This window comes from Pan troglodytes, chromosome 7, assembly GCF_028858775.2.
Source record: "Pan troglodytes isolate AG18354 chromosome 7, NHGRI_mPanTro3-v2.0_pri, whole genome shotgun sequence".
Lineage (NCBI taxonomy): Eukaryota > Metazoa > Chordata > Mammalia > Primates > Hominidae > Pan > Pan troglodytes.
The window spans coordinates 15,823,824-15,845,592 of NC_072405.2; the positions used below are offsets into that span (position 1 = coordinate 15,823,824).

Below are 21,769 nucleotides of genomic sequence, written 5' to 3' on the forward strand. Positions count from 1 at the left end.
TGATGAAGGGACAAATAAAATGTGATATGTCCATAGAATGCGATATTTGGCAATAAGATGAAGTATTGATGCTCCTCAACTCACAGTGAGGTTACATCCCAATAAACCATTGTAAGTTGAAAACGTCAAAAGTCGAAAAATGCATTGAATACACCTAATCTACCAAACAACATAGCTCAGCCTAGCGTACCTTAAACGTGTTCAGAACACTTAAATTAGCCTACGGTTGGGCAAAATCAGCTAACACAAAGCCTATTTTATAATAAAGTGTTGAACATATCATATAATTTATTGAATACTATAATGAAAGTGAAAACCAGAATGCTTGGATGGGTTCTTGAAGCACAGTTCCTACTGAATGCATGTTGTTTTTGCACCATCATGAAGTCAAAAAATTGTTAGTTGAGCCATTTTAAGTTGGGGAATGTCTATATTGATACATACTACAACATGCATGAATCTTGAAAACACTGTGCTAAGTGAAAAAGAAAACAGTTACAAAAGACATCATATTGTATGATTTTATTTATATAAAATGCCCAGAACAGGCACATCTGTAGAGACAGAAAGTAGTTGCTGCCTAGGACTGGGGTCAGTGGGATGAAGTGTTTCAGCAGTGGTGTCTAAGGGGCATAGGTTTTGTGTTTTGTTTTTGTGGTAATTAAAATGTTCTACAATTAATTGTGGTCCTAGAAGTGCACTTTGTGAAAATACTAAAAACCACAGGTTTGCATAACTTGAAAGTGTGAATTGTATGATATGTGAATCATATCTCAATAAGATGGGTATGGTACAGGACTCTCTGTACTGAAAAAAAGAAGGGTATGCAGCAGTGGAAACTCTCAAGTGATGTTGATGGGAATGAAAATTAGCATAACCACTTTGGAAAGATGTTTGCCAATATCTAGTCGTTGAAGACTACATAGTATCTCTATGACTCAGCAATTTTATTCCTGAATATATCCCCTTGGGAAACTTGTACACGTGTGTAGCAGGATACATTTATGAGAATAGCAGCGTTAATTGCAATGACTCCAAAAGGGAAACAACCCAAATGTCCATCATTAGAGTGTGTAATGAAATTGTAGTATGGCAATATCATGGAAGACTTTTGAGAGAAGAAAATGAATGAACTAAAAGTATTCTCACCAATTGTGGATGAAGCCTAAAAACTTAATGTTGAAGGAGAGAAACATGACACCAGAAATACAGACAGTATTAATTCATTTACATAAAGTTCAAAAACCTGAAACTAAAAAGCAGAAACTAAAACACAGAATTTAGGGGGGCTATCCATAGATGGTAAAAGATAAAGAAATACAAAGAAAGTAATTATCTAAAAAGTCAGAATAGTGTTTACTCACCCTCGGTGGGGAGGGGACACTTAAGGGGTTTTGGGACCTTGGCAAGGACTTTCCTTGACCCAGTATGAGTACACAGCTGTTCCCTTTAAAATTACTCATTAAACTGTATATTTATATTTTTTGGTCTTTTTAAAATATGTAGTAATACACAATAAAAAAGCTCAAAGAAAAGTCTGAAAAATGTTTGGAATTAATAAAGAAAACGTATTAATATTTTAAAATTATTTTAAATATATTATTCGTAGATGTTTGAATCGAATTGGAAAGAATTCTACATGTTCATATATAATATTGTCCTACTGACCCAGAAATTGACATGTTGCATTATAAACAAAAGAACTCATTACCTCTAGTGCCCTCAGTGGGACTGTATGCTGAAATGTAAGTAGGTTCAAGAAGGGTTTGGAGGAATTGATGGAAGATAGATCTCAAACAGTGATACGTACAATAAATTCCTAACCTTTTGAAGTGGATGTCAAAGAGGGTAATTGGATTCTCTTCAACATGTTTCCTGTTGCTGCTGTCAGATAGAAAGCAAGACTGGATCGATGGAGGGTCTGACCCAGGAAGGCAAATCTCATCTTCTTCTGTAACTACGGAAGATACAACTCTTCCCCAGAGGATCGCATTCCACAGCAGGTGCCCAGGATGAAGGAAAAGGCTCATCAACCAGTATTTACCATGCAACTTAAGACTAGAGTAGTTTCTGGGTCCCTGTTTTCAAAGAATTGATAATCTGACTGGGAAGACAAAGTGACACTCGTGACCAGAAGCTTCAAATTTTGAATTATGTGGCTTTAACAATAAATATATTCTCAGGAAAAATATTTGCAGATATTAAGTTAGGAAAATTTACAAATCAATAAGAAAAATATAAACAACCCCAAAGAAAAATGAGCAAAGGGACTGGATGGGCAGATCACAGAAAAAGAAATCGAGACACCAACAAGCATATGAAAAGTTGGTTACCTTCATACTCAAAATGCACAACTGCAGATCAAAGCAATAAGGTGTTCTTTATCACCTGTATTGTCCATTCTCACATAGCTATAAATAACTACCTGAGACTGGGTAATTTAAAAAGAAAAGAAAGTGAAGTGGCTCATGATTCTGCAGGTTGTTCAGGAAGCATGGCTGGAGAGGCCTCAGGAAACTTACAACATGGTGGAAGGCAAAGGGGAAGCAGGCACATCATCATATGGCCAGAGGAGAGAGTGAAGGGGGACATGGTCCATGCTTTTAAAAAACCAGATCTTGTGAGAATTCACTCATTGTCATGAGAATAGCAGGGGAGAAATCTGTCCCCATGATCCAATCACTTCCCAACAGATCCTTCCCCCAACATTGGGGATTACAATTCAACATGAGATTTGGGTGGGGATGCAGAGCCAAACCATTCATCACCTATTACATTGGCAAATATTTACGAGTTTAAAAAGAGCCAGTGTCGGTGAGTGTGTGGGCAAATAAATATTGTTTGCTACTAGTAGAAACATAAATAGCTATTTATTAATTCCTAATTACTAAATTAATATTTAGTAATCACTAATTACATCCGTACAACCTTTTTGAAGAACAAGTATCCAATATCAACTTTAAAAAAACACACACATACTCTTTGACTCAGCAATTTGAGTACCAGGAATTCAGCCCTTGGATATTCACCTAAAAGTACCAATGTAGAGATAGATAAGAAACAAGTAACATAAATTTCCCCCATGGAGGGGAAAATAGTGGCTGGGGGCTGTCTAGGAGGGATGCAATGGGGATTACAGAGAAAGAAGGGGAGACTTTTTGCTTTATAATCTCTTAGATATTTGAATTTTGAATTTTGTAAATGAGTTTATAAAATCATTAACAAATTTGTTTTACGTTAAAAATAATTTTAAAAAAACTTAAAAAGAGGATCTCACCACTGTAAGATGAGTGTGTATAATAATATTATTCCTAGTAGCTGGGTGACAAAATAATCTGTAAAACAAATCCCTGTGACCCAAGTTTACTTAAAACACAAACCCGCACATATATCCCTGAACCTAAAAGTTAACAAAACTCAATAAATATTATATGGTTTCAAATAGCTAGAAGGGGGATATCAATGTTCCCAACAAAAGAGAATGATAAATGTTTGAAATAATGGATATGCTAATTACCCTCATTTGATCACTATACATTATATGTATCAAAATATCACTATGCACCCCATAAATATGTAATTATTATTTGTCAATTAAAAAACATAATTTAAAAAAGGACTTCAAGATACGTTCATTGGAACATTACTATTGCAAATCACTGAAAAATACCCAGATGGTCATCAACAGGTGACTGCTTGAGTAAATGTACAGACAGTGGAATCTATGTAGCTGCTTAAAAGAGTGAGATGAGGCCAGGCATGGTGGCTCATGCCTGTCATCCCAGCACTTTGGGAAGCTGAGTAGGGAGGACCGCTTGAGGCTAGGAGTTCAAGACCAGCTTGGGCAACATAGTGAGACCCTACCTCTAAAAAAAAAAAAAAAAAAATAGCCAGAAGTGGTGGCCCTGCCTGTATTTCCAGCCACTCAGGAGAATGAGGTGGGAGGATCACTTGAGACCAGGACACGGAAGCTGCAGTGAGCTATGCTCGTGCCACTGCACTTCAGCCTGGGTGACAGAAATGAGTGGGACAAACTCCATGGGGGAATATCTCCTAGATACATACAACAAAAGCAAGCTATAGATGTCTCCACAGAGGAATTCTAAGGAGTTGTGTTTTTTTTTGGTAAATTAAAAAACATACATGCAGATAATCTTTGAGGGGGGAACTGGGAGTGGGGAGGGAGGAAGATTTATCTTTATTTTGAAATGTCTATATTGTTTGAATATATTACATTTTCCTTTTTAAATACGTAATTTTTACTTTAAAACATTTTAATAAAGATTTTTGGAGATCATTAATTTAGCAAATGCCTACTGAAATTTGTTGTGTTCCAGATTCTGTGGTAGACAGAAGGGAAGAAAAAGTATAAAAAAGACATAGCACCTTTGCTGGAAGAACTCAGTCTCACTGAAGACCATTTATAGACAATTACAGCACAGTGGAAAAAGCCCCACTGAGAGAGAGAGACTAATGCTGTGTGGTGGGGTCACAGAAGACTTGGGTTTTGGAAAAATTTCTCAAAGTTCCTAGGCAGAAAGAGGGGTGCTGCCCTAAACCAGGCAGAGATGACCAGGAGCTGACCCAGGTCATTGGCAATGGGATGGACTGAAAAACCTTTTCTATAGTAGAATCGACTCAAGATAGGTGATTAGTGGGCTGTGGGCAGGTGAAGGAGAGAGCTATTTCTATGTGATTGAGTTAGGAACATCAACTGAATTTGGTATTATTTTCAGAACAGCAGAAACTGTTTTGCAGTGTTCGGATGCAGCAGGCATATGAAGGTCCCCACCCCCAGAGAGGCTTAAATCTGGTTGGTGAGAAAAATGATACTGGCTTTTACCTGTCATTAGTCTAAGCTGACACTTCAATTCACTAAAACCTGCCCTTTTGCCAACAACCACTCAACGTCTCTGCTGCAATGTGTTGAAGAGCAGCACCCAGCGCCTTCCCTGATCGACGGTTGCACTGCCTGGCTCTGCCACTCAATGGCTGCGTGATCATGAGCAAGTGACCTCACTGCTTCCACCACTCTTTCCTCATCTGTAAAATGGGGATGAGGATAGCACAGGCTTTATGACACGTAAATGATGTAAGGAATGTAGAGACTTAGCATAGCGTTTGGCATGTAGCAGTGCTCACCAAATGCGATCTGTGACTGTTACTATTATTTTATAAAAATCATGGGGGAGGGACCAGGCACGGTGGCTCATGCCCCATAACCCCAGTGCTTTAGGAAGCCTAGGTGGAAGGATCGCTTTGAGTGTTGAACTCCAGCCGGAGCAACATAGGGATACCTCTGTCTTTACAAAAAATAAAACTAAAAACATTAGCTGAGAGTGGTGGTACACGCCTGTGGTATCAGCTACTTGAGAGGCTGAGGCGGGCAGATCCTTTGAGCTCAAGAGTTCAAGGCTGCAGTGAGCTATGATCATGCCACTACACTCCAGCCAGGGTGACAGAGTAAGACCCTGTCTCAAAAAAAAAAAAAAAATCATGGGGAAAGGAGTTCAGGTGTTGATCAGCAAAGCTCCTCCAGGCCATTTTAAGTTGTGAGGAGGCAGCCCTGCTGCTTGGGCTGTGAGGACTGGCTATGTACATGCAGAGTTTGGTAATAACATCTGCAATAGTGACACATGTGTTTGTTACTGTGCTACATGGTCATTAGATATAAATAGCAAGCCATTCACATAAATAAAAATATTTACTTTTTTAATGAGACCAACCTGGCCAACAGGGTGAAACCCCGTCTCTACTAAAAATACAAAAATTAGCTGGGCATGGTGGCAGGCACCTGTAATCCCAGCTACTCGGGAGGCTGAGGCAGGAGAATCGCTTGAACCCAGGAGGCAGAGGTTGCAATGAGCTAAGATCGTGCCATTGCACTCCAGCCTGGGCAACAAAGTGAGACTCCATCTCAAAAAAAAAAAAAAAATTGCAATAAGAAGAAAACGGGCCAAGTGTGGTGGTTCACACCTGTAATCCCATTACTTGGGAAGGCTGAGGTGCGAGCATCACTGGAAGCCAGGAGTTCAAGACCAGCCTGGGAAACAAACCAAGATCCCATCTCTACCAAAAAAAAAAAAAAAAAAAAAAAAAAAAAAAAAATCAGCTGGGCATGGGAGCGTGTGCCTGTAGTTCTAGTTACTCAGGAGACAGGATTGCTTGACCTCAGAAGTTTGAGGCTAGTGAGCTATGATTTCTCCACTGCTCTCCAGCCTGGGTGACAGAGCAAGACCTTGTCTCTGAAATAAACAAGAAGTAAATGCATTGTTGATAAAGTCAGAGAATAATGAGGGAAATGTTTTGTAGAGAAAACAAAGCTGGAGTGAAGGCCTAAGAAGAAGCCGAAGATGTTTGATTGCAGAGTTACGGGGCTAAAGCCAAAGCTACCTTGTGTGTGAGATGCAGAGACGCACTACGGGAAGAGAAGGGCGTCTGAGGCTTTTAAAGAAAAATCCATAAGAAGGAATAAAGGGGATTAGAAAAGAAATGAGTGAGAAGGGAAGAACTAGGGCTGGCAGTGACCGTTTCCTCTTCCTAGAATGCCTCTTCAAAGAGAAAGCATTTATTGATGAGCTGCAATTCATTCCTTCACTTGACATCTGGAGATGGTTTGAGAAATCCTGCTGTAGAGTAGCCGGGGCTGCTGCTAATGCCTGCCTAATCCCAGATGGCGGGAAGAAGATGGGTTCCTTCCTTCGGTCTCCTGTGCCAGAGATGCCTTTTGCATGAAGATGCCTTGGCCTTGTAGGAACAGGAGAGGAAAATGAGCTTCCTTGGATGTAGAAACGCAAGGCTGGGAGGAGAGAGGGGTGTGGGGCCCAGAGGCAAGGCTTCTCAGGTGGCCTGTGCCTCCACTACCATCACCATCAGATCCCTGCTGCATGTGTCCAGGCAAATCGATTAGTATGTCCATCTCAACAGACCCATTCAGCAAGAATGAGTTCATATGCCAGTGTATGGGTTGGCCCACATGCCCTCTGAACCAAAACCAGAAAGCAGGCTGTTGTGTGACATCAACCCCTGAGAAGCAAGGTGTCTTTCTTTCTCGTTTCTGCTGGGACACCCGCTGACTTCAGGTAGTCAATGTTACACTTAGGGAAGAGGGTGGCAGGACGAGAGGCAGGGAGGGAGAAGCAGTTTCGAGTTTATCAAGAGTGGAAGGGCTCATGCTGTATTTAATTTTATTTAATTTTTCATTTCTGTGGGTACATAGGAGGTGCATCTATATTTACAGGTTACATGAGATGTTTTGATACAAGTATGCAAAGCTTCATAATCACATTAGGGTAAATGGGGTATCCATCACATCAAGCATTTATCATTTGTATTCCAAACTATCCAATTATACTTTGTTATTTTTAAATGTACAATTAAATTATTGACTACAGTCAGCCTGTTGTACTACAAAATACTAGGTCTTAGAATTCTTTCTAGCTACTTTTGTACCGATTAACTATCCCCACTTCTCCCCACCCCCCACTAACCTTCACAGCCTCCAGTAGCCATCATTCCACTATCTCCATGAGTTCAATCATTTTAATTTTTAGTTCCCACAAATAAGTGAGAAAATACAACACTTGTCTTTCTGTGCCTTACTTATTTTACTCAGCATAATAACCTCCAGTTCCATCCATGTTGTGGCAAACGACAGGATCATGTTCTTTTTTATGGCTGAATAGTACTCCATTGTGTATAAGCACCATATTTTCTTTATCCATCTTTCTGTTGATGAACACTTGGGTTGCTTCCAAATCTTGGCTATTGTGAACAGTGCCTCAGTAAACATGCGACTGCAGATATCTCTTTGATATACTGATTTCCTTTCTTCTGGGTTTACATCCAGCTGTTGTATTGCTGGATCATATGGTAATTCTATTTTTAGTTTTTTGAGGAGCCTCCAACTGTTCTTCATAGCAGTTGTACTAATTTACATTCCCACCAACGGTGTACAAGGGCTCTGTTTTCTCCACATCCCTGCCAGCATTTGTAATTGCCTGACATTTTTTTATTTTATTATTTATTTTTTTGAGACGGACTCTCACTCTGTCGCCCAGGCTGGAGAGCAGTGGCGTGATCTTGGCTCACTGCAAGCTCCACCTCCCAGGTTCATGCCGTTCTCCTGCCTCAGCCTCCCAAGTAGCTGGGACTACAGGCGGCCGCCACTACGCCAGGCTAATTTTTTTGTATTTTTAGTAGAGACGGGGTTTCACCGTGTTAGTCAGGATGGTCTCGATCTCCTAACCTTGTGATCTGCCCGCCTCGGCCTCCCAAAGTGCTGGGATTAGGGGCGTGAGCCACCGCCGTCACCCAGGCTGGAGTGCAGTGACGCGATCTCGGCTCACTGCAACCTCCGCCTCCCGGGTTCAATTGATTCTCCTGCCTCAGCCTCCAGAGTAGTTGGGATTACATGTGTATGCCACCACGCCTGGCTAATTTTTTTGTATTTTTAGTAGAGCTGGGGTTTCACCATGTTGGCCAGGCTGGTCTTGAACTCCGGACCTCAGATGTTCCACCTGCCTCGGCCTCCCAAAGTGCTGAGATCACAGGCGTGAGCCACAGTGCCCGGCCTGTTATTGCCTGACTTTTGGATAAAAGCCATTTTAACTGGAATGAGATGATATCCCATTGTGGTTTTGATTTACATTTCTCTGATGCTCAATGATGTCGAGCATCTTTTTATACACCTGTTTGCTATGTCTTCTTTTGAAAAATGTCTATTCAGGTCTTTTGCCCATTTTAAAATCAGATTGTTAGATTTCTTTTTCTATAGAGTTCTTTGAGCTCCTTATATGTGCTGTCATTAATCCTTTGTCAGATGGGTAGTTTGCAAATATTTTCTCACATTCTGTGGGTTGTCCCTTCACTTTGTTGATTGTTTCACTCGCTGCTCTATTTTAAAATCTTTCTATATCCTTGGTCCCTTTTAGGAATACTAGCAGTGTCACTTTGTTAGGATCTATAGTTGCATTGCCTTGAGGCCTATGAGCTTTTAAGGAGCCTACAAAAAATATCTGAGGTCTAGAAAAAAGAACATATGACTCTAAGATGGAAAAAATTGAAATAAACATATGTTTGAACTACATGAACATGTGAACTATGTGAACAAATATATATAAAGTGTAAATTTCTATCAATTTTATGATTGATTAAATTTAGTGTTCATAAAATGTCATTACATGTATAGTTGAAAGCTACCTATAGGTTTGCTTTTCTCACTTCACAAGAATTCTGGTATATGCCTATCTGATTGCAGAGAAGTCGTAGCGGAATTAAATGTGTTCCTCAGAGGTAAAGAATTTCAGAAGCCAAATTATAAAAATTATTTTAATTTTTTACAGCAAAAACAATTGCACTTAACGTGAGCCACATGTGCATTTGAGAATGCTTGATATTAGGTAGGATGAAATTTCTCAAAGTGAACACGGAGGGACTATGGAATCTTAAAATGGCAATGCACACATATATCTGCCTGCAAGGATGTTCATCACAGTTTGGTTTACAATAGCAAATAAGTTCAAGTCAATGACAACTTGAAAAAAATAGCAAATAATTTGAAATCACCTATATTGACACCAATCAGAGACTATTTTAAGAAATTATGGTACCACAAAATAGATATGAGGTAATTGCTGAAAATGAGGTCGTCATAGGAAATTATTTAATTTGATCAGAAAGACCTTCGAGATGTATTAAAATGTAAAACAGTTTGTGCAATATGATTGCCCTTGTTTATACAATGAAAAACTATTTCCAGAGAAAAAGACTGGCAAGAGGTACATCAGTGTGGTCTCGATGAGTGGTTATCTCTGGGTGGTACAATAACAAGTGAGTTACATTTTATTTTCTTTTATAATTCTCTGTGTCTTCTACCAGGAGTATTTACTATTTCTGGAAAGCAGACAGATATGTTTTATACAGATAGGAAACACTTCATAATGGATGACTTTTTTCCTGATAATCAATACGTTCGAGTCAAAGAAGGCTATATGTAGGGTTGGACTGAGTGGAGTCAGCAGACGTCTGCCTTTCTCAAGTTTGAGGTTGAACACATTGAAATGTTATAAAAATAGAACTACCATTTGATCCAGAAATCCCTGGATCTACCCAGAGGAAAAGAAGTCGGGATAGGAAAAAGACACTCAGACACACGTGCTTATAGCAGTACAATTCACAATTGCAAAAATATGGAACCAGCCCAAATGCTAATCCATGAGTGGATAGAGAAATTGTGGTGTATACCACACCATATAGATATATATATGTATATATATATACACACACACACACACACATCACATCATATATATATATACCACATCATATATATATACCACATCAATATATATATACCACATCATTCATATATACGTGATGGAAAACTACTCAGCTATAACAAGGAATTAATTAATGGCATTTGCAGCAACCAGGATGGAACTGGAGACCATTATTCTAAGTGAAGTAACTCAGGAATGGAAAACCAAACACAGTATGTTCTCACTCATAGGTGGAAGCTAAGCTATGAGGATGCAAAGGCATGAGAATGGTACAGTGGACTTTGGGGACCAAGGGGAAAGGGTGGGAGGGGGTTGAGGGATAAAAGACTACAAACTGGATGTAGTATATATTGCTCAGGTGATGGGTGCACCAAAATCTCACAAATCACCACTAAAGAACTCACTCATGTAACGAATACCACCTGTTCCTCCAAAACCTATAGAATTTTTTTTTAAAGAAATGCCATTTAGACAGAGATTTTGACTACATAATAGCAACACTCATGTCACCACCAGTAGTCAAAATAAGCCTTTTATTTTCTCTTAAAAAAATTTTTTTTTATTATACTTCAAGTTTTAGGGTACATGTGCACAACGTGCAGGTTTGTTACTTGTGTATACATGCGCCATGTTGGTGTGCTGCACCCATTAACTCGTCATTTGGCATTAGGTATATCTCCTAATGCTATCCCTCCCCCCTCCCCCCACCCCATAACAGTCCCCGGTGTGTGATGTTCCCCTTCCTGTGTCCATGTGTTCTCATTGTTCAATTCCATGGAACTTTGCTATGTTGCCCAGGATGGTTTCGAACTGCTGAGCTCAAGCGATCCTTCCACCTCAGCCTGTCAAAGTGCTGGGATTACAGGTGTGAGCCATGGCACCCGGCTTCTTTTCTATTTTCTTTTCAGACAGGGTCTTGCTCTGTCTCCTAGGCAGGAGTGCAATGGTGTGATCATGGCTCACTGCAGCCTCTGCCTCCTGGGCTCAAGCCATCCTCCTGCCTCAGTCTCCTGAGTAGCTGGTGTGCAACACCATGCCCAGCTAGTTTTTTATTTTTTTTGTAGAGATGGAGTCTCAATATATTATCCAGGCTGGTCTTGAGCTCCTGAGCTCAAGTGATCTTTTTGCCTCAGCCTCTGAAAGTGCTGGGATTACAGGCATGAGCCACTGTGCCTGGCCCGGAATAAGCCTTTAAAAAACTAAATTGTATTTTGCAGTCCTTCAATGTTGTCTCTTATAAAGACTTATAAAGATAAGATTCCAAGACATCACCTTAGCCTGCCCCTTCTCCTCAACTGTATCCATATCTCCAGCGTGATCTCCAGCTACTCTGATGCCCCTGCGTGACTATCTGAAGGCACAGACATGTGCCCCTATCACATTGGGTAGGGAAAAAGCAGATTACATACAAAGCATGTCTGGCATATCCTAGTTTATGTAAAATTGAAGACACCTATTTTATATAATATTAATTTTTTTTTAAGAGATGGGATCTTACTATGCTGCCCAGGCTGGAACACAGTGACTATTCAGAGAACCCATAGTTTAATCTGTATACATGCACAAAACTTTCAGGAAGGAAATGCTCAAAACATTCACTGTGGTTACCTATGGATGGTATCATTGTGAGCAACTTTAAAAATACATGGTTTGAAATTTTTACAGGGGTAAAATGTCATTTTTATAAAATTGATCTGTGACTCTTGGATTGTTTGACTCATTCTTTGTTTAAGAGCTCTGATAGGAAAGAGCAAATGAAATATGATCTCAGGCCGGGCGCAGTGGTTCACACCTGTAATCCCAGCACTTTGGGAGGCCAAGGCGGGTAACCACCTGAGGTCAGGAGTTTGAGACCAGCCTGACCAATATGGTGAAACCCCATCTCTACTAAAAATCCAAAAAAAAAAAAAAAAATTAACGGGGCGTGGTAGCATGCGACTGTAGTCCCAGGAACTCGAGAGGCTGAGACAGGAGACTTGCTTGAACCCAGGAAGTAGAGGTAGCAGTGAGCCGAGATCATGCCACTGCACTCCATCCAGCATAGGCAACAAAGCGAGACTCCATCTCAAAAAATAATAAAAAACAAACAAATAAATAAATAAATAAGACATCAAAATGCCGAGGGTTGTGACTTATGCCAGAAATCCCAGCACTTTGGGAGGCTGAGGTGGGAGGATCTCTTGAGACCAGGAGTTTGAGACCAGCCGGGGCAATAGCGGGACTCCATCTCTATAAAATATTTAAAAACTAGCTGGGTGTCGTGGTGCATGCCTGTAGTCCTAGTGACTTGGGAGGCTGAGGCAGGAGGATCACTGGAGCTCAGGAGTTTGAGGCCACAGTGAGCTATGATCATGCCACTGCACTCCAGCCTGGGCAACACAGTGAGATCCCATCTCGAAAAAAAAATTCTCAAAAATTAATTTTTAGAGAAAAAGTGGATGGAGAGTGTGCATGGTTAGCAGGATGAAGTGGGGCTACTGGAATGCTTGGCTTTGTTCTGGGGCATGTGTGCTTGGTCTTGGGGTGGTCGTCACCACTGAGCATGTTATGAGGGACACATAGATTCGATTTTACCCCAGGCAAAGGACTCAGAATGTTGGCACTGCTGAGGCCACTGTTCTTCCACGGAGGGGCACAGGCCATCTCCTTTAGGCAAGAATCATGAATGTAGCCAAGAGTCTCAGCTACCTGGGAGGAGGGGACCTATGTGTAGACCAAGCAAATAGAAGAAAAGCACCTTTTGAGAGGCGAACATTCAGCATTCAATTTAGAGGGTTGTGGGAGGCAATATGAAAAGGTGGGTAATTAGGAGGATCTGGGATCAGAGAGGCTTCTATCCCCATCCCACCCCACAACTCAAAGTGGGACCTTCTTACCATTCCAGACACGTTCAATTCTCATGCCAATGAGGGACTTGTTACCCCAACTGCTGGGAGTGTGGTCATAGACTACCTCCAGCTGCCAGCACCCTCAGGGTTTGCCTCAGCTGCAGAGCCACCTTGCCCAGAGCCACACCCTTCAGGGCTGTCCCACGTCCAGTGACTGATCGAGAGGGCGTATAAAGTCCTGGCCACCCCGGCCCACTTAGAGAAAACCATGAAGTGCCATTCAGGCTCCAGAGCTTCCCGCGTGCTGGCTGAGGCTGGCAGTGGTTGCACCAGAGCTCCACTTCTTTATCTGCCCACTCCTGCTCCCCTCCCTTCCAAGGGTATCAACTCAAGGGCACCCCCTGAGGAACACACTGCATACTAACCCTGGAGTCTCCTTGCTGAGGAGCCCAACCTGGGACAGTTAAGTTACTTAATCACTCCGAGCCTCCATTTCTTTTCTTGTTTTAGAGATGGGGTCTTGCTGTGTTGCCCAGGCTGGAGTGCAGTGGTTATTCACAGGTGCAGTCATGGCTCATTACAGCTCGAACTCCTGGGCTCAAGTGAACCTTGTGCCTCAGCCTCCCAAGTAGCTGGGATTACAGGCACATGCTACTGTGCCCACCTTCCATTTCTTCATCTATAAAAATCAGGATGATAATAATTTGGTGTCCATTGCATAGGATTGACAATTATATGAGGTCATATATGTAAAACACTTACCAACTTTGTACATAATTGCTTAATAAATGGTAACTATTGGTATTGCTATTAGGAAAGAAACAACCTATCCTTGACTCTCCCCATCATAATTCATTAACAGTTTATCCTGTAGTTTAGCCCCTAAGAGAAGGCTCCAGAAAATGTGGACACAGGGTGAATAAAGGCTGGTGGAAGACAGAAGTGAACAAGGTTTGGAGGAAGGGATGTTACCAAACAAGGGCAGCCTGCAAAAGGGTGCATTCTTCTAATAAAAGATCAGTCCGGGCCAGCTGCAGTGGTTCACACCTGATAGCCCAGGATTTTGGGAGGCCGAGATGGGAAGGCTGCTTAAGCCCAGGAGTCTGAGACCAGCTTGGGCAACTTAGCGAGACCTCGTCTCTACAAAAAAGAAAAAAAAGAAAAATTAGCTGGGTACGATGGTGCATACCTGTACTCCCAGCTACTCGGGAGGCTGAGCCAGTAGGATGGCTTGGACCCAGGAGGTCACGGCTGCAGTGAGCTATGATGGCACCACTGCACTCCAGCCTGGGCGACAGAGTGAGACTGTCTCAAATAAAAACAAAGAAAAGACCAGTCCACAGGCATCTGGGCCAACCACAAGCCTCCTACAAGTCTAGTTAGCACAAGGCAGTTCCCGTCGGGCTGGCCACTTTGGAGCAACCTAACCAGTTGTGATATTGGTCTGCCATGCTGGGAGAAGCTGGAGCCGCAGTGGCTTCCAGGAGAGTGGGCATCCTCCGTGGTCCATCTTCTCGAGGTGCTGGGCCTAACACAGGTAACGGTGGCCCATGCTGCAGGACTGTCCACGCAGTGTGGCCTCACGGGTGTACAAGGCTGGGCCCTCACACTTTAACGAGGACTAGAGAGGGGTATGTCTGCCCTCCCCACTGTCGCTTCTGTCTTCCACATGCATGCCCCTTGCCCATTTCCTGGGCCTTGGTGTCCGACTCTAGGTCCTCCCAGACGCCTGGCAGCTGTCCTCCTCACCTCCTTCATGTGGTGCTCCATTTGGGGCAGCAGAGGGAACCATCGCTTTACAGTGGTGGGGACTTTTTGTTCCCTCAGATGTTTTTGTATCTGGCTTGGCTGCATTTTCCTCTAGAAATCTGCATCCTGGATATAGATTTGGCTTTGGGGGAGCCGTCCATCTGGATGTGTTTGATTGTAAATTACCATCGTGTATTTAAAGTTATGGCCATCCATGATGAAGCGCAGACCTGGGCATGTGGTTTTCTAGCCCAGAGATTGCACGAAGCCTCTGGGGCTTCAACGACTGCAGGAGGCGTGCAGTCTGTAGAGTCATCGGTATTCTGAGACATCCTATTTGTCCCCAAGCTCTGGCAAGTGAAGCTCAGAGCAGCCCTGGCCTGCCAATCCCTCTTCACAGTGCCTATAAATTTCAGAAATCTTACTTTGAGGATATCATTTAGCTAACACATAATTTTTTTCTGGCAGTTTATTGATACTTAAAAATAATGTTTGCCGTACTCCAAGTTGGGACTAGTGTACATTGATAGTCTACCATATGGCATCACTAGGAAATAAGGGAATTCTTTCTCTATCTAAATAAAGATAAGCCCATTAAATAGAAAAATCACTTCCCAGGTAAATCTTTCATATATATAGATGAATATATAGTTCACCTTTTAAAATAATTCATATCATTACTAAATACTAATGATCTTCCAGGCTTTTACATACATTGTTGCATTTAGCCCTTAAAAACCCCAAAAAGCCGGTATTATTCTCGCCATTTAGCCAGTGAGGAAAATAGAAGCCCAGAGAACTTACTTAACATGGCCAAAATTATACGCTGGGTGACCGAGTGCCCGAGTGGGGATTTGAATTCAATTTTGTCCAACCCTGCAGCCCATGGGATGGCCACCACGCTGTGACGCCTCACTTATTTCTTTCAAATTAGAGGTGATCAAGCATATTTTTAACCTTTTCTTCATGAGTTATCGACAAAATTATGAACATCAGTGATAACGCAGTGCCAAAGGACTGACTCAGGCAGGATCCTCAGGTGAAGTGATGGAAATCAAGTAATGCTTAAGCAAAGAGAGAAGGAGCAGGGTGCAGCCGGGTCTCAGGAATGAGCTGGGACTCAGACCCATACCCATCGGGACCTTCTCCATCCTTCCTCTCTGCTCTACTCCATGCACCTATTTCTATTTCTTTTCTCCCTTTTCCTGCAGACCAGTCTGAAGGTGGGCAGTCCAGAGCTGGTGTCCATGACTCTAGGGCATCATCAAAGACCTAGAGTCCTCACAGCTTCCCGCTCTGCCTTTCTTCTGCTTTTGCTCTTGTTATCAGAAGATGGCTGCCATTTTTGCAGGAACCTGCCTCTCCTTCCAGGCTAGAATACGGGATAAAGGTGAAGGGCAATGGAGAATCTGTCTTTTTGCCTCCAGTGCACAGGGGCAGATCCTGCCTTACCATCATGGAACTTCTAAACCCTCAGGGAAGATAAACATGGAGCAGTTAATTGCACAACTGAAGAACGCCGTTAAGAAGACGTAAGAGTACCCAAGAGAAATGAGCGCCTACGAAAGGCAGCTGTAAGAATGTTCATATAGCTTCATGCATAATAGCCCCAAATGGCAAATAACCCAAACGCTCAACAACAGAAGAATGAATAAATAAATTTCATACAATGGAAGACTATTCAGCAAAAACAGCAACAACCCGCTGCTGAATGCAACAGCATGAATCACTCTCACAGGCGTAGGGCTGCATGCGAGAAAGCAGACACAAAAGAGCACACGCTGCATTCTGTTTATATGAAGTCTAAGAAGAGGCCAGAGAAGACAGAAGAGCGTTTACCTCCGAAGGGGAGTTAATATTAGTATTTTTTGAGTCAGGGTCTCGCTCTGTCACCCAGGCTAGAGGGCAGTGGTGCAATCTCAGGTAATGCAACCTCCGCCTCCCAGGTACAAGTGATTCTCCTTCCTCAGCCTCCCGAGTAGTTGGGATTACAGGCTGGCACCACCATGCCCAGCTAAATTTTGTATTTTTAGTAGAGACAAGGTTTCACCATTTGCCCAGGCTGGAAATGGTTTATATCTTGATCTGAATGGTGATTTTGCAGTTGTACACATATGCAAATTTGTCAAGGTGTGCACTTGTACAGTTTTCTCTACTTACATTATCCCTCAGTTTTTGTTTTCTTTCCTTTTTTTTCCGAGTCTTGCTCTGTTGCCCAGGCTGGAGTGCAATAGAGCAACCTCAGCTCACTGCAGCCTCTGCCTCCCAGATTAAGAAATTCTCTTGTCTCAGACTCCCGAGTAGCTGGGATTACAGGCACGCATCACCACATCCAACTACTTTTTTAAAAGTAGAGATGGGGTTTCACCATGTGGCCAGGCTGGTCTCAAACTTCTGGCCTCAAGTGACCTGCCTGCTGTGGTCTCCCAAAGTGCTAAGATTACAGGTGCGAGACACCGTACCTGGCCCATTATCCCTCAATTTTTTAAAGGTAAGTGGATATGGACCTAAAAGGGAATTTTCAACATTTTTTTTTTTTTTTTTTTTGAGACAGGGTCTCACTCTGTTGCCCAGGCTGGAGTGCAGTGGTGCAATCACAGCTCACTGCAGCCTCAAACTCCCAGGCTCAAACGATCCTCCCACCTGAGCCTCCTGAGTATCTGGGACCACAGGCACCTTGTTCCAAAATAAATAAAGAGAGATAGATATGTAGATAGTCCCTGAAGCTTGTAATTGGCCTTGTAGTTTTCACTGTTGGCTCACAGCTATGTTGCACAGTAGTTCTCAATTGTGGCTGTGCATTAGAATCACTTTTGTTTTAATTTTGTTATTTATTTTCTTTTCTTTCTTTTTGTTTTTTTGAGACACAGTCACACTCTGTCGCCCAGGCTGGAGTGCAGTGGCACAATATCGGCTCACTGCAACCTCTGCCTCCTGGGTTCAAGTGATTCTCCTGCCTCAGCCTCCCAAGTAGCTGGGATTACAAGAGCAAACCACCATGCCCAGCTAATTTTTGTATTTTTAGTAGAGACAGGCTTTCATCATGTTGGCCAGGTTGGTATCAAACTCCTTAGCTCATGTGATCTCCCGCCTTGGCCTTGCCAAAGTACTGGGATTACAGGTGAAAGCCACCACGCCTGTCTCCTTTTTTTTTTTTTTTTTTTCATGTCAGACAGGTAATGTGCCAATGTTGTAACAAGGTTTGAGGGAGGCACATCTCACACTTGAGCACAACATCCCAATCATCGCACTTATGACCTACAAAAGGGTCTAATCTTTGACACAGGTAATCTATTTACGTGATTTAACATTCAACTAATTTTAAAAGGTCCGTAGGAAAAGTTGCTCTCTGCCCTCTGTCTCCCAGCCTCCTATAACTCCCTCAGAGGCAACCCTCATCCCAAGGATCTTGTGAATCCTTCCAGAGATTTTATGCTTCTATAACCAAAGGCAAATACACATTATTATCCCCTATACAAATGGAAGCATACTGATTTATACCAGCTTCATTCATATAATATTGGATCTTGAGACTTTTTTCTTACCAGGGTAATAAACAGCTGCCCCAGTCTTTTTGATGGTTGCCTAGTAATCCAGTGTCTATGTTTACCAGCGTTTATTTGAGTCCCTGGGTTTTTCTAAAGATACTCATGCCCTGGGGCTTCCTCAGCTCTAATGTGCCTGGGTGTGAGGTGCAGGCAGGTGTGGGAACCACTGGCATGGCTCACTGGTCTCCTTCTTTCTCAGCCTATGGTAGGAACAGTCCTGGTTTCCTAGCACTTAGAGAGCTGGTTCAGGGTTTTGGAAAGTGAAATGAATTCCTTCTTTCTGATGAACAGAGAGCAGTCATAGATAAGACTCTCATTTGCAATGGACACAAGACCAAGAAATGGAGAAAAGCTGGCCCAAAGCCCTGGTCCTTTATGTAAGAGTAGGGAAGGAGATTGCATGGCACAGTCCCTAGGTTTGCAGATAGCACAGGACTTGACAGGTAGTGGAGATACAAACAAAAAGTCATAAGATACATGAAACTCTTGCCAGATTCTCTGAGCTACAGAGAAGTGGTAGGTGGGTTTCAGCCCAGGTCAATGAAAGATGGAATTTTTATTTTTATTTTTTAGAGACAGGGTCTCGCTATGTCACCCAGGCTGGAGTGCAATGGCGTGATCATAGCTCATTGAGCCTTAAATGAACTCTTGGGCTCAAGTGATCCTCCTGCCTCAGCCTCTCGAGTAGCTGAGAAGTATAGGTGCCTGGCCAACATGGAATGTTGACAAAAATAGTGCAGACTATACTTACAGCTCCTAGGGCTAAACATACGTCTGTGAGGAATATTAGACTGTTTTCTGAGCTCATCAACTTTAGGCAGCCAAAAAAGTTGGCTATATGTTGGGCCGAATCAAGAGAAGTAATAGAAACATAAGATAAAACATTATTATACTATCATATAAAAGTATTGCATTTTAAGAAAGAAACAGGGTCTTGTTCTGTCACCCAGGCTGGAGTGCAGTGGTGTGATCATAGCTCACTACAGCCTGGAACTCCTTAGCTCAAGCAATCCTCCCACTTCAGCCTCCTAAGTAACTGGGACTACAGGTGCACGCCACCACGCCTGGCCACTTTTTAAATTTTTTGTAGAGACAGGGTCTTGCAATGTTGCGCAGTCTGTTCTTTAACCCCTATTCTACCGCCTCAGCCTCCCTAAGGGCTGGGATTATGGCTGGGATTACAGGTGTGAGCCACTGCATCTGGCAAAATTATTGCATTTTTGAGTCTGAATTTTATGGAATTTTGGTCAATAAACCTCAGAAAAATATGCTTAGGACGTGAGCGGGCAGTTTAAAAGTTAAAGGAAAAGGTAAGAACAGGGATTTGGAAGGAAACTGGAAGCATTTGGACTTTTTAATATGGTAAAATCGACAGATGATATGCCTAATGATTTTATTTTATAAAATTAAATAGACCTGGCCAGGTGTGGTGCCTTATGCCTGTAATCAGCCGTTTGGGAGGCCGAGGAGGGTGGATCACTTGAGATCAGGAGTTTCAAACCAGCTTGGCCAACATGGTGAAACCCCATCTCTACTAAAAATACAAAACAATTAGCTGGACATGGTGGCAGGTGCCTGTAATCCCAGCTACTTGGTAAGCTGAGGCAGGAGAACTGCTTGAACCCGGGAGATGGAGGTTACAGTGAGCCAAGATCACGTCACTGCACTCCAGCCTGGGTGACACAACAAGACTGCATCTCAAATAATAATAATAATAATAATAATAATAATAATAATAATAATAATAATAAATTAAATTAAATTAAATAGACCTAACCTCAAACTGGAAACAACCAAAATGTCCTTCAGTAGGTGAATGGTTATACAAACTGTGCTACAGCCATGCTGTGGAGTACTATTCAGCAAGAAAAGCAAATGGCTATAGATGCATGCACGTACTTGGGATGAATCTCAAGGGAATTATGTAGGGTGAAAAAAGCAAATTTCAAAAGCTTACATGCTGTGTGATTCCACTTAGATAACATTCTATAAATGAAACTGCGAGGTGCAGTGGCTCATGTCTGTAATCCCAGCACTTTGGGAGGTCGAGGCACGTGGATCGCTTGAGTCCAGGAGTTTGAGACCAGCCTGGCCAACATGGTGAAACCCCATTTTTAGGTTGGGTGTGGTAGCTCACGCCTATAATCCCAACACTTTGGGAGGCTGAGGTGGGTGGATCACCTGAGGTTGGGAGTTCAAGACCAGACTGGCCAATGTGGTGAAACCCCATCGCTTCTAAAAATACAAACATTAGCCAGGCATGGTGGCATGCACCTGTAATCTCAGCTACTCAGGAAGCTGAGACACGAGAAGAGCTTAAACCCAGGAGGCGGAGGTTGCAGTGAGCCGATATGGTGGCATTGCACTCCAGCCTGGGTGACAGACTGAGACTCTGACAAAAAAAGGAAAGAAAGAAAGAGAGAGACAGAGAAAGAAAGAAAGAGAAAGAGAGAGAGAGAGGAAGGAAGGAAGGAAGGAAAGAAAGAAAGAAGGAAAGAAAGAAAGAAATAAATAAAGAAAGAAAGAAAAGAGAAAGAAAGAAAGAAATCTTGTGTCTATAAAAAAATAGAAAAATTAGCTGGGTATGGTGGTGTGTGCTTGTAGTCCCAGCTACCTGGGATTCTGAGGTGAGAGGATCACCTGCAACCTCACTTGAGATTGAGGCTGCAGTGAACGTGATTGCACCACTGCACTCCAGAGCCTGGGTGACAGAGCAAGACCCTATCTCCAAACAAAACAAAACACCCAAATTATAGAGATGGAGAATAGAATAGACAAGTGATTGCCAGGGTTAGGGAGGTGGGGAGGAAGGGAGATGGCTATGACTGTAAAAGTGAAGCACCAGGGGGCCGGGCACAGTGGCTCATGCCTGCAACACCAGCACTTTGGGAGGCCGAGGCGGGTGTATCACGAGGTCAGGAGATCGAGACCATCCTGGCTAACATGGTGAAACCCCATCTCTACTAAAAATACAAAAAATTAGCTAGGCATGGTGGCTGTTGCCTGTAGTCCCAGCAACTTGGGAGGCTGAGGCAGGAGAATAGCGTGAACCTGGTAGGCGGAGGTTGCGGTGAGCAGAGATTGCACCACTGCACTCTACCCTGGGCAACAAAGTGAGACGCCATCCCAAAAAAAAGTTAAAAGTGAAGCACCAGGGACCATAGTGGTCATGAGACTCTTACATAGCTTGCCTGTGGTGTTAGTTTTACCCACCCATGCAATAAAACTATGTAGAACTAAATACACACACGCACACACAACTAGTGAAAATCTGATGTAAAACGAGTGAAATCTGAAAAAGATCAGTGGATTGCACCAACGTCAATTTCCCAGTTGTGACATTGGGTACTATAGTTACGCAAAA

At 42.6% G+C, this 21,769-nt stretch overlaps 1 long non-coding RNA gene and 1 other non-coding gene across 5 annotated transcripts in view; both read right to left on the reverse strand.

Moving 5' to 3' along the window:
* The window catches only part of LOC112204172 (uncharacterized), a 74,139-nt gene that overhangs the window by 15,982 nt on the left and 36,388 nt on the right, over positions 1-21,769 (reverse strand). The gene's annotated exons all lie outside the window — the stretch shown is intronic.
* LOC112204309 (small nucleolar RNA U13) lies at positions 18,024-18,127 on the reverse strand. The gene has a single exon (XR_002937879.2). It is a non-coding gene; the product is annotated as a small nucleolar RNA U13 (small nucleolar RNA).